The 15,307-nt window shown below is 45.7% G+C and overlaps 1 protein-coding gene across 2 annotated transcripts in view; it reads right to left on the reverse strand.

The window, feature by feature from the left end:
• Positions 1–15,307, reverse strand: part of ARHGAP31 (Rho GTPase activating protein 31) — a 111,427-nt gene that overhangs the window by 70,185 nt on the left and 25,935 nt on the right. The window lies entirely within an intron of this gene.

Here is a 15,307-nt window from a genome sequence, read left to right on the forward strand (position 1 = left end):
CCAAAAAAGTGGAAACAATCCAAACGTCCATTAACTGATGGATGGATAAATACATGGTGGCACGTCCACACAAAGGAATAGTATTGACAATAAAAAGGAATGAAGTACTAGTTAGTACATGCTACAACAGGCATGGACCTTGAAAACATTCAGTTAAAAATTAAATAAACCTTTATATAGTTAAGTGAGTCTTCTGTAGACTTTTTGCTTAGAAATCACTGTTTTTAAACTCAATCCCAGGATCTAGAGTCCCTGTGCAGTTGACCGACACAACGCACCCTCGACTGATGAACCATGAACAATCAATAGATAGAAACATTGGCTGCTATTTCCAAACCCCAAAGTAGTAAGAGCCCCTGTTCCCCTGGCTTTGGAGACTGGCCCTGAGGTCCTCTCACCCCCCGGCCATGGCTCATCGCCTCTGCTCCTCAGCATCTGGATCCCCAGGCAGCATGGCAACCACATACTGCCCTTCTCCTGACTGAGCCCCCAAACCATGTGGGAGCCTGTGTGTTCTTCTCATCCAGCCCCCTTTCCTCCTGGATTCCTCTTCTTCCACTCATAGTGCCACCAGCTCTTCCTCAGGAAGACACATTTCCCCAGAGGCTCCTGGACCTGCCCACTACTCAACCTGGCTCTAAAGAATTCTTGTCTCCACTTTGAAGGTCAGAGTTAGGGTTCTTGGAAACCTGACTTGCCCCCTGGCAGTGTCATAAGTGGTGGTCAGTCCTTATCGTATTATAAGTACTATTTTTAAAGGACTTTCACCTACATTGTCTCCTGTGATTCTTGTGGGTTTTGGAGGCTATACATTTTCTAGCCCCTAGAACAATTCCTAGACATTTTCTCAATTTTGATGATAAAACAGAGGCTCACAGAGGTTAAGAAACTTGTCCCAAATCACACAGCCAGTAAGTGAAGTAACTATGATAGAAACTTATGGTTTCTGCTTCCTATTCCAGTTCAGTATTACATAGAGAAGTAAACCACAATGAAATTACAGTCTACATAGACTTTTGTTGGTTGGTCTTGGAGCCTGACCACCATTTTAGACCTTTTTTTTTTTTTCATGAGAAAATGCATTTCAAATTCCAAGCACTCAAGGTACAAATGTTTCTCTGGAACATAACTCATTTTTAATTTGGGGGCTGACTCTGTCATCCCTCAGCCAAAGTTCCATTTTTATTGATTCCATTATTACACTGGTCAGGACCCAAAGGGAGGAATTAAGAAGAAAGTCTTTGAGGTCAGGCTAGGATCCACACTTATTAAATATCACCTCAAGCAAATTATTTAGCCTTTTTGAGCTTCAGTTTCCCTCTCTGTAAAATGAAGGTAACATCAAACACAAGGGATTATCATAAGAATTAAGTGAATAGGCAGGCATGTAAAGTGTCTGGTGCGGTGCCTGGCACAGAACCCATCTGCAATAAAAGCGTAATGTTGTTTTAAGGGGGGAGTCAGCCTGACTATAACCTGGGATATGTCCCCGTTGGCCAGGGGGGCCCTTGTTCACCTGTTGTGCAGGTGAAATTATTAATGGTGCCCCCTTCCATTCTTTTTTTTTTTCTTTTTAGGACCACACACATGGCATAAGGAGGTTCCCAGGCTGGGGTCAAATCAGAGCTGTAGCCACTGGCCTATGCCATAGCCACAGCAATGGAGGATCTGAGCCCGTCTGCAACCTACACCATAGCTCACGGCAAGTCCAGATCCTTAACCCATGAAGCAAGGCCAGGGATCGAACCTGCATCCTCATGGATGCTAGTCAGATTCCTTAACCGCTGAGCCACGACAGGAACACCCCTCTTCCACTCTTAGTTATCCCAATATGGATGATAAATTATTTGGTCACCTTACCTGCAAATGGCTGGCTGGCAGGGCACAGGAATGGTGACTTAAGGGGATCACACAGCCCTCAGGCTGCAGCTCCCTAATTATAGGAAAATCTGGCCTTTGTCAAGAACATCTCACTAGGGAGCTGAGAGCTACTGTTTGGATGTTTCCAGAAGCAGAGTTGAGGGTCTGAAGCCAGGAAGAGAGCTTGCAGGGATTAGGGAGCCCAGCCAAAGGAACTGACACTCATGCAGTGTCTGGTCAGTTAGGACTCCTGCCAAGGAGCCAGGTCACAGGGCAGGGTGGGGGCTGGAGATTGGGCCAAACAGGAGGTGAGGGTGAGCCAGGAGACAAAGTGTCAGGGACACCAGTAAGGGAGGTCAGCAAGGTGCCGGAAGGGCGATGGGTCTTGTTGAGCACAGGAGGGGGGTGCCTGGGCATCAGCGCCCCATGGCATCTGGTTCCGTACTTCCTCATCTTTAAAGAGCTTGAGGAGCTGTCTACGGTACATCCGGGTTATACCAGCCATGATGCCGCACATGCGCCAGGTTTGATCAGTGACTCCGAGAAGACTGCTGGTGATAACAAGGACCAAATATAATGTAGGTAGTGCCATTTAAACCTTTTTTTTTTTTTTTTTAAATCTTTTTAGGGCAGCGCCTGAAGCATATGGAAGTTCCCAGGCTAGGGGTTGGATGGAGCCGCAGCCACCTGCTTACACCATAGCCACCTGCTTACACCATAGCCACAGCAACTGAGCCGCATCTGCAATCTACACCACAGCTCACACTGAATCCTTAACCTACTGAATGAGGCCAGGGATCGAACCCGCATCCTCATGGATACTGGTCGGGTTCATTACCACTGAGCCACAACAGGAACTCCTCCTCTGTTTGTGTCAATTTGCCACCTTCCATAAATAGAATTGACAGCTTATTTCTGTTTCACCTGAGTCCTGACTTCTCACAAACTAGCTGTCTCATAAATGAGATGTAATATCGGAAGCCCTACGAATCAAGAGGCAAGCTTGAATGGAAAGAAAGGAATAATGTGGTGGCAATCAGAATCAGGTTCTATCCTGGTTCTGCTTCTTTGTGACTCTGATTCTTGAGATGAGTCATTGCACCTCCTGGCCTCACTTCCCCCAACTGTCAATGAAGAAATAATTGTGAAGGTAAACAGAGAGAATGGGGATGCAAGCATGACAGACTGCAGAGTGCTATACAAATACAGTCCAGACATAGCTCCAATATAATGCGGCAGTATTTTCTAAAACAAACACTTAAAATTTGTATTAAGAAAGAAGCTCAGGAGGTCCTATTGTGGCTCAGTGGTTAACAAATCCGACGAGGAACCATAAGGTTGAGGGTTCGATCCCTGGCCTTGCTCAGTGGGTTAAGGATCCAGTGTTACCGTGAGCTGTGGTGTAGGTCACAGACACAGCTTGGATCCTGCGCTGCTGTGGCTCTGGCGTAGGCCGGTAACTACAGCTCCAATTAGACCCCTAGCCTGGGAACCTCCATATGCTGCGGGCATGGCTCTAGAAAAAGACAAAAAAAAAAAAGGGAAAGCAGCTCAGGGAGTTCCCGTTGTGGCTCAGTGGTAATGAACCCAACTAGGACCCATGAGGATGCAGGGTTGATCCCTGGCCTCTCTCAGTGGGTCAGGGATCTGGCATTGCCAATAGAAAGAAGCTCAGAAAAGGAACATTTAGAAAATAATATTGCTAAGATAGATGTCATGAACAGATTCTAGGATATTAGAAGTGGGGCAACTTCAAACACTAAAGAAATACTCCTTGAGTACGTTAGTGCAGTTGCTAACCTCACTGCCAACTAGAAACACGTAACAGTTAGAAAACATAAATGTCTCTGCCCAAAGTTGGGATAGATAAAGGGATGATAGGCCCATACTAGAATATTAATACTAATGGAAATTTGGAGTCCCCGTTAGATGAAGGAAGGACAACATTTTCTTTCCAACAAACACTCCTGGTTCGAACCAGAATGATGAGTTGATCTGTTTTGGTCCAATGTTGCCAACTGATGGAACAAACAGCACTTTTGATCAAGGCAGCGTAGTGGTATAGAAAATGTGTGGGCTCTGGAATCTGACGAGCCTGGGCTCCTGTCCAAGCCAGTTCTGACTGCTTCTCTATGACTGCAGGCAAGTTATTCAATCTCCCGAGCCCTGGGTGCCCTCACCTGTAAAATGGAATTGGCAGTAGCTACCTAATCCAGTTGCTCTGAGGGCTGAATTAAATAACATCTAGCATACTTCAAGTATAGCGCCTGGCACAGAAGAGGCGACTCATTGCCACCACGAAAGCACCTTGACCTCTGCCTTGAACTACCAGGAAGCCAGGGACAAAGACCATGGCAATTGCCTGCTACTAGTCAGTGTGAGTGAACAGTGAGATGAGGCTGCCAAAAAAGCTAACTCACTCCAGACTTTGTGAATGGAAACATAGGGGTTGGAACCTGTGTGTGTGTGTGTGTGTGTGTGTGTGTGTGTGTGTGAGAGAGAGAGACAGAGAGACAGAGAGAGACAGATACAGAGAAAGGGAGAAAGGGAGAGCCATGTAGTCTGCTCCAGTTAGACCACATCCCACATCTGGAACTCTGGGTGCAGCTTGTGGAAGCCCATCTTAAAATACAGGGCAACCAGAGGAAGGTGAGGAGGAGTGCAGAGGCCTGAACACTAACTCGTTTGGAGAGTGGTTCAAAGAGCTGGGGGTGGGAGGCGGCGGTTGAATCTGGAAAAGGAAGTCTTAGGACAAAGTGAGAACTGTTTCCAAATAGGTGAAGGGTTTCATGCAGCAGTAGCTGAAGATATATTTTTTTGTGGCTCTGGAAAGCAAATTAGGATCCAGAGATCAAAATGACAAAAGCACAGTGTGGCTCAAACGCAGGAAGGACTGGGATCGAGAAGGGCTCTTCACCTGGGCAACGTCACCCAGGCAACCCCTGGGGTCCAGGATTTCTGCCCTGGGCTGGGTGGATGTTAGCTGCCCTGTGAGGGCCTTTCCGAGTCAACTGGTCCTTAACAGAGAGAGCCCTGCTTCTTATAATCCTGTTACAATGTTTTGGTCCTTACTAAATCATATTTTATAAATCTCACATTTTCCAAAATGGTTGATTGAGGTGATTGTGGAGACATGTTAAAAGCCAAAGGAAATAATGAATACGTTAGAGCTGTTTTCCTTTGGCTACTAGATTCAGAATATTTTGACGATTTCCATTCCAGTTAGGAATTAAAGAATATCTCCTCAAGTTCCCAAGACACCATACTTCCCTAACTCCTCCCCACTCAAAATCCATCCTGGGGTCAGAGCCCTGTTTATTACTGCTTTATCCAGAAGTTAAATTATTTTCAAATTTAAAATCTAAAAATAGTTTATATCACTTTCCTTAAGCCCTTCCATTTTTATTCTTTTCTCTCAAATTGTTCTAAAGTTCAGAACATATTTATGCAGAAATAGTATACACACACATAGAAGGAAACTGATTAAAGGGTGAGTTTTGATCCTCTTTTTCCTCCAAATACAACCATGTAAATGATATATTTTTTAAAATCTCATCTCAAGCATGGAGTGCTAGAGCCATGTGATTCAGTGCTCATACAATGTTCAATTATTCAGTGTGGGACCCTGGGGCTAAAGGAGATCTGGGCACCCTAAGGTCCCAGCCAAGTACCCCTTGAACTCATTCGAGCAAGGACACACCATCAGAAGTGGACATTTGAAACATGTCAGCAGTTCCAGAGGAGCGCCCGATGACATTTTAATCTGAAAAATTATAAACAACCCCACTCCCACCACCAGCGCTGCCACCTCCTGAGGAATGTGCAGCGGGGCGGATCTGAAGGAACCATTGATAAGCAGAGCAGCTCTAAAGTGCCCTGGGGAGGCCAGAGTTTGACCGTGGAAATGATTTCTGATGCTTTCAGAAGCGCACACCTTATGAATGTACCACACATATATTGGCCTAGGTCTATTTCTATGCATCATGTACATCTATGACTATTTAAAAGTATTTCGAAGCTCATTTAGTCATGGCTTCTCCTAAGTGCTGTGGGGTAAGAGATAAAGAGTTTTAAAGAGGGCCAGGTCTTTCCCCAAAGAACCACAGAATGTCCTATCTGCCAGCTACCTCTGCACCTTCTCCATCTTCCTCCTTTGACAGATGAGGAAACTGGGATTCCAAGAGGGGAGGTAATTTGCTTTAAAGGTTGTCAGAAAGTTAGGCCTGGGCCCAGGCTTCTTGCTTCCAAGACCAGTTTACTATGTGATGGTGGAAAGAAAATAATCTCATTGTAAATCGCAAAGCAATGCCAAAACCCGGCAAAGGCACTGGGGGCCGGGAGCCCTGCTTTTCATCCCAGCAAAGGAAGGCACACCCTGCCCCATTTTTTTGGCAGCTGCAACACAGACCACGGGGTTCTCACCCCCGGGGCACAGAACAGTCATGCCGCTGGCATGCAGTACAAGACGGCGAGTCTTTCCTATGAAGCCAGCAGGCTGAGTTGCTGGCATCACCCTGTCTGCAGACAGTAGAACTAGCCATGCCATGTTCCACCCACGGGGCATCCCTGGGTTCTCTGTGATTGCTGTTTCCATCCACTTTGGATAGGAAGAGGCAAGCGGGAAAAGACACAAACCCCATCTCCTACATTTCCCCAACATGAAGCTCTTGCCTTTCAGCCTGGTTTGCTCCTTTCCTAAAGGCCTGGACTACGATACTGACTGATTCTAAGTGGGGCGATTAGATCAGTGCAAACATCATTCAACAGAGTGGAAATATCTACCACACCAGTTGGCTTTATGAAGTAACTGGTGGAGTTGCTGAGGACAGTGGAAAAGGCTCTCGCCTTCGACACAGCCTCATTCTCTTCTCCGCTGTGACTCCCTCTGTCTATTTACCCAGATGGGGTCTTTGTTTATACCGGTTTCTCAGTACCAGCAGGGACCCACATGATGAGGGTTGGGGACACTGTGGTGGGGACGCTGCAGACGCCACAGTCTCAGAACAGTCCGTCCTTTCACTGGCCGCTGTGGGATGAGCAGGCCGGCGAGCGGGCATGCAGGGCATCCTCTCTTGCCGGCCAAGTCCGGTTTCCAAGTTCCCCATGGTAACCTTGGCTACGGCTGGTTGGGGGTGGCAAGGCCCTGAGAGGGGCCTTTGTTTGTCACTGAAGGCTCCTTGGAAGGAGAGTGTGGATAGCTGGGTTCTGGGCCTGGCCAAGAAGGAGGGAAAAGAATGGGAAAGAGGGAACAGAGCTACTGGAGGCCCACAGAGAAAGGTCCCTGGCCAGGACAGGAGCACCGCAATGAGCTCTTCAGGTCTCCAGCTCCCCTTCAGGACCACTTGTGTGTTTCCTCTTAGCTGTGAGGATTTTAACCCAGGAAGCGTGGGAGCCTGTGGGGTTCATAAGGCGCATGTGTGCGGTTTGGGCACCGCACTGGCATGGTTAGGCCACCCCCAGGGGACTCTAGCAGGTTGTGCTGACATGTGGCTCCAGAAACTAAGCAGTAGAAAAAGATGAGCTGGGTGACCATCTGCCAGCATGCTCTAAAAGGAACTGAAATAGCAGGGACCCCCTAAAATCCCTAGTTCAGTGGAGCCCTTGGGGACTCCACACCCTGGGCTCCTGTTCTCAGACAAGACTTCCTTGCCATTGGATTGTTAGGTTCCTTCCAAGGTACCAGAGGTGCTATGTGATCATATCATGAAGTCCCATCATGGGTGATTTAATTGTCCAATAGATACTTCTTGGAATAATAACAATGATTATTATTTTTCCAGGAGCTATCATTTCAAGCTTCTTTATATGACAGACATCTACATACACTACATATATGATTTCCTCTCCCCAACCATCCTTGAAAGTGGGTTTTATTATCCTCTTTACTAAATGAGAACATAGAGGTTCAGAGGTCAAGGCTGCACAACTAGGAAGTGGCAGAGGTAGCTTGTCTGACCCCAAAGCTTGTATATTTATAATAATAATCATGGATGAGAAAGTAATAAGCAAAAGCCACATTCAATTTTAACCCATTAAAACACGCACACACACACACACACACACACACACACACACACACACACGTATTAGTGCTTTTTTTTTTTAAGGACGCAGCTTGGACACAAGGAGGTTCCCAGGCTAGGGGTCAAATCAGGGCTGTAGCTGCCGGCTTACACCACAGCCACAGCAGTGTGGGATCCCAGCTACATCTTCGACCTACATTGCAGCTGACAGCAACACTGGATCCCCAACCCACTGAGCCAGGCTAGGGATCAAACCCACATCCTCACGGATACTAGTAGGATTCATTTCTGCTGAGCTGCAACAGGAACTCCTATAATTATTTTTATTGCCATGTAATGTGTATTCAATCTTGAGTATCGCTTTTTCATTTTCAAGGGCTGAACTTACTGTCCTGCTGTTTATATCACCCAGGGAGCAATGAGGTTCAAAATCTAATGTTGCTGCGAAGGACACTGCAATTTCTCAGGCTGTATTACTAGAGGTATACAGTCTAGAAAGAGGGAAAACACCACTCTGCACTTCTCAAATGACATCTGGCGCATCACCTCTTGGGAAAACACAGTAAAAGAGGGGCATAGGTGAGCAGGGCCAGGTTCAAAAAAGGATGACCTTGAAGGTAAGTGGACCCTAAACAATGTCCTGTGCAGGTGAATGGAGGAACTGAGGTTATTTGGCTTGGAAAAAAGTTGGAATTTTAGCAACTTGCAGGAGTTGGGGTGGTGGGGAGAAGGGATACAGTAGATATCTTCCAACTTTGCAATGCTGTCCAGAAGAACATCTCCAGTGTGGTGGTAGCGAGCAGTTAGTTCTATATACTTGTAAAACTATGTAAGAATGTTGCCAACTGCTCAAAGAAGGAAGGGTTTCTGATGTGTGGAACTGTTCACAGATGGAGATGTCTGCTTTGTGAGGAAGGAAGTAAGTTTACCACCACTGGAAAAGCAAGCATCAGGACTCTATGACCTTTAAAGTCTCTTCTAACCTGTCAAGCACACTTTTTTTTTTTTTTTTTTTTTTTGTCTTTCAAGGGCTGTACCCGTGGCACATGGAGGTTCCCAGGGGTCCACTGGGAGCTGTAGCCACTAGCTTACACCACAGCCTCAGCAACTCGGGATCCAAGCCTTGCCTGCGAACTACACCACAGCTCATGGCAACACCAGGTCCTCAACCCACTGAGTGAGGCCAAGGGACTGAACCTGTGTCCTCATAGATACTAGTCTGATTTGTTAACTGCTGAGCAACAATGGGAACTCCCCTAAGTCCCACAATTAATTCACCAGTAAATTCACCCTCAAAAAATATCTCAGATTACATATTTCTCCTTCCTAATATCTCATTTGCATTTAATCTATTACACTTTTTGGCCTTTTTCCTTTCACGTGAATTAATTTTATTTTTAAATACTTCAATAATAAACCAATAATTGATGGTTTTAGGGGGTATTCTTAAGAAACTTTTTTTAGATACTTGACCTTTTTGATCAGCCAAACATTTAATCCTAGATTTCTAACACAGGACCTTTAAAGCAGATCTCTCATCTCTCAGGGAAGGCAATTTATCTTTATGAACACATCATTCCAAATTTCCCTACCTAGTGACCAAATACTGTCACCATTTCTCCTAAAATGGAACAGTAGTAGCAAGATCAATTCCTTTGGTTTCTTCTGTCCCAAATGTTGAATTGACTTGTGTTGGCAACGGCATTGTAAACGCATTCAATTCAGTCCATTCATTCATTCAATAAATATTTGTGGAGTGTCTAATATTATTCTAAGCACTGGGGAAACAGGAGTGAACAACACAGATAAAATTCTCTGCTCCTGTGGAGCTGCCTTTTAGTGGAGGAGACATATAGTAAGCAAGATTAAAAAAGTAAATATATACAAGATAAACCAAATGTATATTAGATGGTTCTCTTTAGATTGTACTATAGTAAAAAATAAAGCAGGAAGAAACGTGTGTGTGTTGGGGGAGGGGTAAAAAAAGAGGATATTTCAATTTAAATAGAACAGCTAAGTCCTTTTACCTATTGTTTAAATAGTAGGAGCCCACTAAGGAAGGTGACAGTTGAGTTTAAAGTCTCAGAGGAAGTGAGCCAGTGAGCAGGGACATTCCAAGCAGAGGGAACAGCAAGCCCAGATGCAAACCTTTAGTCATGTTCTGGGCACCTGCTGAGTATTTAGCATCATATGCGACAAAAAGAAGTAAAATACAGTTCTCTGTACAGGATCTTGAAGAGGAAAGAACACACCTGCACCTAAAACAATAGGCAGTCAACTGCCAAGGGCTAAACTGTGTAGATTTGTTCACTGAAAAACTTCTCTTTAGTTACACTGGACTAGTCATTGTCTCCCAAAGCATACCTTGCATGCTTCTACCTGCAGGCCTCTGATTGTCCACCATGCAGGCCAGAATGCTCGTTCCACACTTCTAATTTAGATCTTTTATTTTTCCTTTTTCTTTCTTTCTTTTTTTTTAGGGCCACACACACAGTATATGGAGATTCCCAGGCTAGAGGTTGAATTGGAGCTGCAGCTGCCTGCAGCCTACCCCACAGCCACAGCAACGCAAGACCTGAGCCTCATCTGTGACCTACACCACAGCTCATGGCAACGCTGGATCCTTAACCCACTGAGCAAGGCCAAGGATGGAACCTGTTTCCTTGGGGATGCTAGTAAGATCTATTTCCATTGAGCCACAATGTGAACTCCTGCTTTAGATCTTATGCAACCTGCCAAGCTCAGCCCAAACTTGTCCTCCATGGAGCTCTTCCTGACCATTTGATTGTCTGACTCTAAACAGCAGAAGGCCTCGCCCTCCACCCAACTGTGGAAAGTAACATAATGTCTTTTCTATCAAAGGAAATCTTAGTTACTCCATTTTGCTCAGCTTTCGCCTTCCTGCGACCCCCCACCCCTCCCCTTTCCCTCTTCTCCCAGTAACAATTTGTTTCAAATTAGCCAACCAAGAAGAATGTGCGCCCTGACCTGACCTATAGGATGGGGGCAGGTAAGTAACCTGCATTAGGGATAAATAGGGGAGGGTCCTTTGTTGGGCGCTTGTGCTTTTTGGAGTACCTGTGCCCTTAGCAGAAGTAAAGAGCCTTGTGGAGATCTCCCCGTGTTCATGTGTCTCATTTTTTGACACTGACGATCCCAGCCATGTCCCCAACACGTTGGATCAGGACCCACATCTTCACAAGATCCACAAGCAATTGGTGTGCACATTACAGGCTCAGCTGTAAGTCACATATTTTCAAATGTGGCCGCACAAAGTAAAACCCTGGGGAGCTTCTCAAAATACCAAAGTCTAGTTCCACCTTCAGAGATGCTGATTTAATCAGCATGGGAGGGTGAGAGCTGGGTATTGAGTTTTTAAAACTTCCCAGGTGATTCTAATATGCTGTAAAGTTTGAGAATTACTGGTAGCTTTTCTCTGTTTCCATCAAAATCCTCTCCCCACTGTTTTTCCCTGGCTGTCAAACAGCCTGCCCTCAGGCTTGGCCATTTTTTCTTGAGGAGGATTCTGAGGCAAGTGGCACCAGAAGTGGCTCCTCCTCTACCCTTTGTCCTCTGGCTCAAGGAAGGGCCCTGTGCTTGCCTTAAGGAGCGAAGATAACAGCAGAAAGAGGCAGGAGGGCAGTGGGAGGAGGCAAACAATGAGTAGACTCCCTACCCAGTAATGTAGTCTTGGGCAAACTGCTTAAATTCCTTCTCTGTAAAGAGGGAGCAACAATATTTCTCCAGTCTGCCTCATGGAGTCACAGGGTCTTGGGGAAGATCAACAAAGGTCATGTGTGAAAGTGTTTTTTAAATAGCAGGGTACTAATGTGCATGAGAGCTAGCATGGCTTTCTGGCCAGTAGTCCTCATGTTAATTTCAAACTTAAAAAGCCACCTTTTCCCTACTTCCCAAATCTAGGCAAAAAAAATTTTAGCAAAATTTTATCTTAGTATCCAAAAGGGATCATATATCACTGTGTAGTGTCTGTACGGATGTGGGTAGGTGCAATTCAAAGTTAGACCTCACTGTACCATCAGTTACCAGAAGGCAGTGATTCTGCTGCTTAAGAATGTTTTGATTAGCACCGAACACCCTGAGTGTTCAATAAATATTAGCCACTGAAGTGGAATTTAAGATGGTAGAACATAAGACCACAGCATGCCACTACTGAAGAGTACGGCTTATCGCTTACCTAATTTTCACCTTTTAAGGAAAAGTATAGCATTTTCATTAGCCATTCTGCTACTGTCCAAACTGAAAGACCAAAAGACCCTGGCACAATCAAAATACATTCTCTGTTTTACTAAAAGGAGTGATCTATTGAAAGTCACGAAATTTCTAAATGCCGGAAGTTAAGAACAGATGCAACTGCACTGCCTTTCACTAGACCAAGTGCTGACTGTCAAGAGTGTAGAAAGGCCTCTTTACCCAAATATATTTTCCTCATATCTCTCCTTAGAAATTTTTTGAGGTTCTTTCTGGCAGTTGCTTTGATAGACCCAAATGCCCTTGGGAAGAGCAACAAGAAAGCCCTAACATCTTGGCGTGAACCAGATGTTGAACAGAATAATGATGCCCAGGATTTCATGAACCAATTTTAAAAGATTTTGGAGGACTCCCACAGGTTTACTGATTTTTAAAAAATTTTCTGAGGGAGGACATCAACTAAAAACAATGCAAACCATTATTATTTCATAGTAGAATGGACAGTTCAAAATAAATAAAGTTATAAAGAACATAATTACAGAATAAACAACTGTTGTTTTCAAGAAGGGACAGCTGAACTCTTACAATTGCGATGACACATACAGATAAATATATTACGTGATCTTGACTTTCCCTATGGCTCTGCATTTGAGCAAGGAGAATTTCAAGTGAACTGAGAATATTTAGTATCCTGAAGATGGCTGGGGGCTAAAGAAGGTGGCATGTTCTAAAAAGGTGGAAAGAAAGAAGAGAGGAAAGCTCTATAGCAGTCATTTTGCCTCGGAATAAATGCAGATACCGTTAACAAAGTTCTACCATGTTGGACCTGCAGGGAACTTCATCCCTTGGTCAAAAAGCTGGGATGGCAGGAAGCTCACATATTGTACATGTAGAAAGAATGCTCACAGTGGCAGAACATCCCTGGTGCCAACTTTTCTTTTTCACTCATGCATGTACCTGCTCTGTCCCCTTGGGAGACCCACTTTGAGGGAAGGGCAAGGATGAAGGAGGGGAAACATGGAAACAGCATCAAGAGTTTGAACCTACATTAGCATGTAACTAAAATGCAAGGTGGGGAGAGGAAAAGGAATTCTCTCATTATAGTTGAAGACTTTCACAACGAAGTCTTTGAAGGTAAGGATATGAGCCACAAAAGTGATAGAAACATTTTCTGGTAAAGATTCGCTCCATTTTGCCAGAGACCCTGAAGCTCAGACGACCTGCCCAAGACTCTCCAGCTGGTGAGATCCAGGCCTGGACCCCACCCCGCCCTAGATGGCCAGGCCCTGAGCTAGCCCCCACTGGTGTTTCCACCAGCTTCCCTCTCTTAATGATAGTATGTCCCGTGAGACAATTAAAACAATTTTCTAAAGTTCTGATGTATCCTTTCTGTTTCTTCCTTTCCTGTTACCTGACAGGTTTCCCTTTTTCCTGGATGTAAGAAAACAAACAAACAAAATTCATGTTTGATGTTCAGGGCGCCCCTTCTCCCTCCGTTCCTGCCCGGTGTGCGGGTCTGCACCCCGGCCCTGGGCTGTGAGGACCCCACCCTTTGCCGGGGCCGTACAGATCCGAGCTGCGGGGTGAATAGGGCCTCTGGTTGCTCGGGGATTCCCGCACCCAGGAAAGGGGCGGGCGCGAGTGGTGCGGGCTGTGCCTCGGGGTCTGCGGGGCGACCGGTGACTCAATCTAGTCCCAGGCATTTGGGGAAGCGGCTGGAAGCGCGCGGGGGCGCAGGGCTTTCCCGGCAGCCGCAGGGGATCGGGTTCCCAACACCAAAAGGGGATCAGAAACCCGTGGGTGGAGCGGCCGGAGAGGAAGCCGTAGCACAGGGAACAGAGACGCCAGCCAGCCTCGTGGGTTTTTTTGTTTTGTTTTTTGTTTTTTTTCCTTTCCCCCGAGAGGGATCCGAGGGAACGTGGCCTTGACGTCAGTAAAGCTAAAGATGCCTTCCAGAAGGGGCAGAGAGCTGCTCCAAGGGCAAGTTAGGCAAGATTCCGCGCCTCCCCATTTGGCCGGTGGGGTGGGGGGAGAGGGTGCAGGGTTGAGGCTGGGGATTGGAGGAGGAGGAGGCAGTGAGTGGCAGAGGGAGGTGGGGGCGAGGAAGGGGTCACAGGACCTGGCCGCTTGTCTCACCCCTGACTTTGGAGCCCAGTGCGGTCTGGCCTGAATCCAGGTCAGCAAGCAAATGACAGAGGATCAGGCAAAGAGGGAAACGGGGTGAAGTAAGGGTTGCGCGAAAGAAAACCCCGCCCACCTCCCCTTCTGTGCGGGTCTTTCCCGGATGAGCTGGTTCTCCTTCAGAGATTCCTTTGTTTTCCACGTTGGCTGCTCTGCACTGTGGTGGGCTGCTGAGGTGGGAGATGGTTGGAGAGGGACGTGGAAGTGGAGACAAAGGTGGGGGTGTGAGGTTCAGGAGCTGCCTGGACTGCACGAGGGAGACAGCCAAGTGACACAGACGGCTCGCAAGGAGAAAAGGCGACAGGAGGAGTGATGGGTGAAAAGCTCAACCACCAAGCAAGATAAGTTCATAACAAAATCTTGCCTCTAAAAACAAGATGCAAGATGATGTGTGGGTTAGGCATTTGAGTTGCTTTATCTCTGTTTTCCCTTATCTCTGATTCCAAAATCAGAAAGCTACAATTCCAGTCTCAGGTCCTAGCTTCCTGAAGCCAGCAGCCCCACCCCCACCCCCTTGCCTTTGCCCAGGTTTGCACATGTGAATCCATAACCACCAGCTCCTTTTTTTCTCATGTAGTTTGAGTTTCTTCACTCCCAACCAAAAAAAGTCCTGACTAATAATACATCTTTCAATCCAGTAATTTTACTTCTGGAAATCTCTTTTAAAGAAATGTTATAACATAAGAGACATATGCCTCAAAATATTCACTGTGGCCATCTTTATAGTATTAAAAAACATAATCTAAACATCCAGTAATGGAGAGGGGTAAATAAACTGGTACAATTATATGATAAAATATTACAGGGCCTTAAAGGAATGTCAAAAGTAGGGTTTGATAACGAGAATAAAGAAGTAGATTATAATGCTAAGGGAGAAAGTGAGACACAACATTAGATATATACAGTATAATCACAATTATGTGGAAGATATATGTAGAAAAAAAAAATCCTGGAAGTAAATTATATCTTTGTGGGGTAGAATTAACCCAAGCACTTTTTTCTTTCTAAAGCATCTATGTGTTTTCCAATTTCTG

This window comes from Sus scrofa, chromosome 13 (genome assembly GCF_000003025.6).
Source record: "Sus scrofa isolate TJ Tabasco breed Duroc chromosome 13, Sscrofa11.1, whole genome shotgun sequence".
In the NCBI taxonomy this organism is placed as follows: Eukaryota; Metazoa; Chordata; class Mammalia; order Artiodactyla; family Suidae; genus Sus; species Sus scrofa.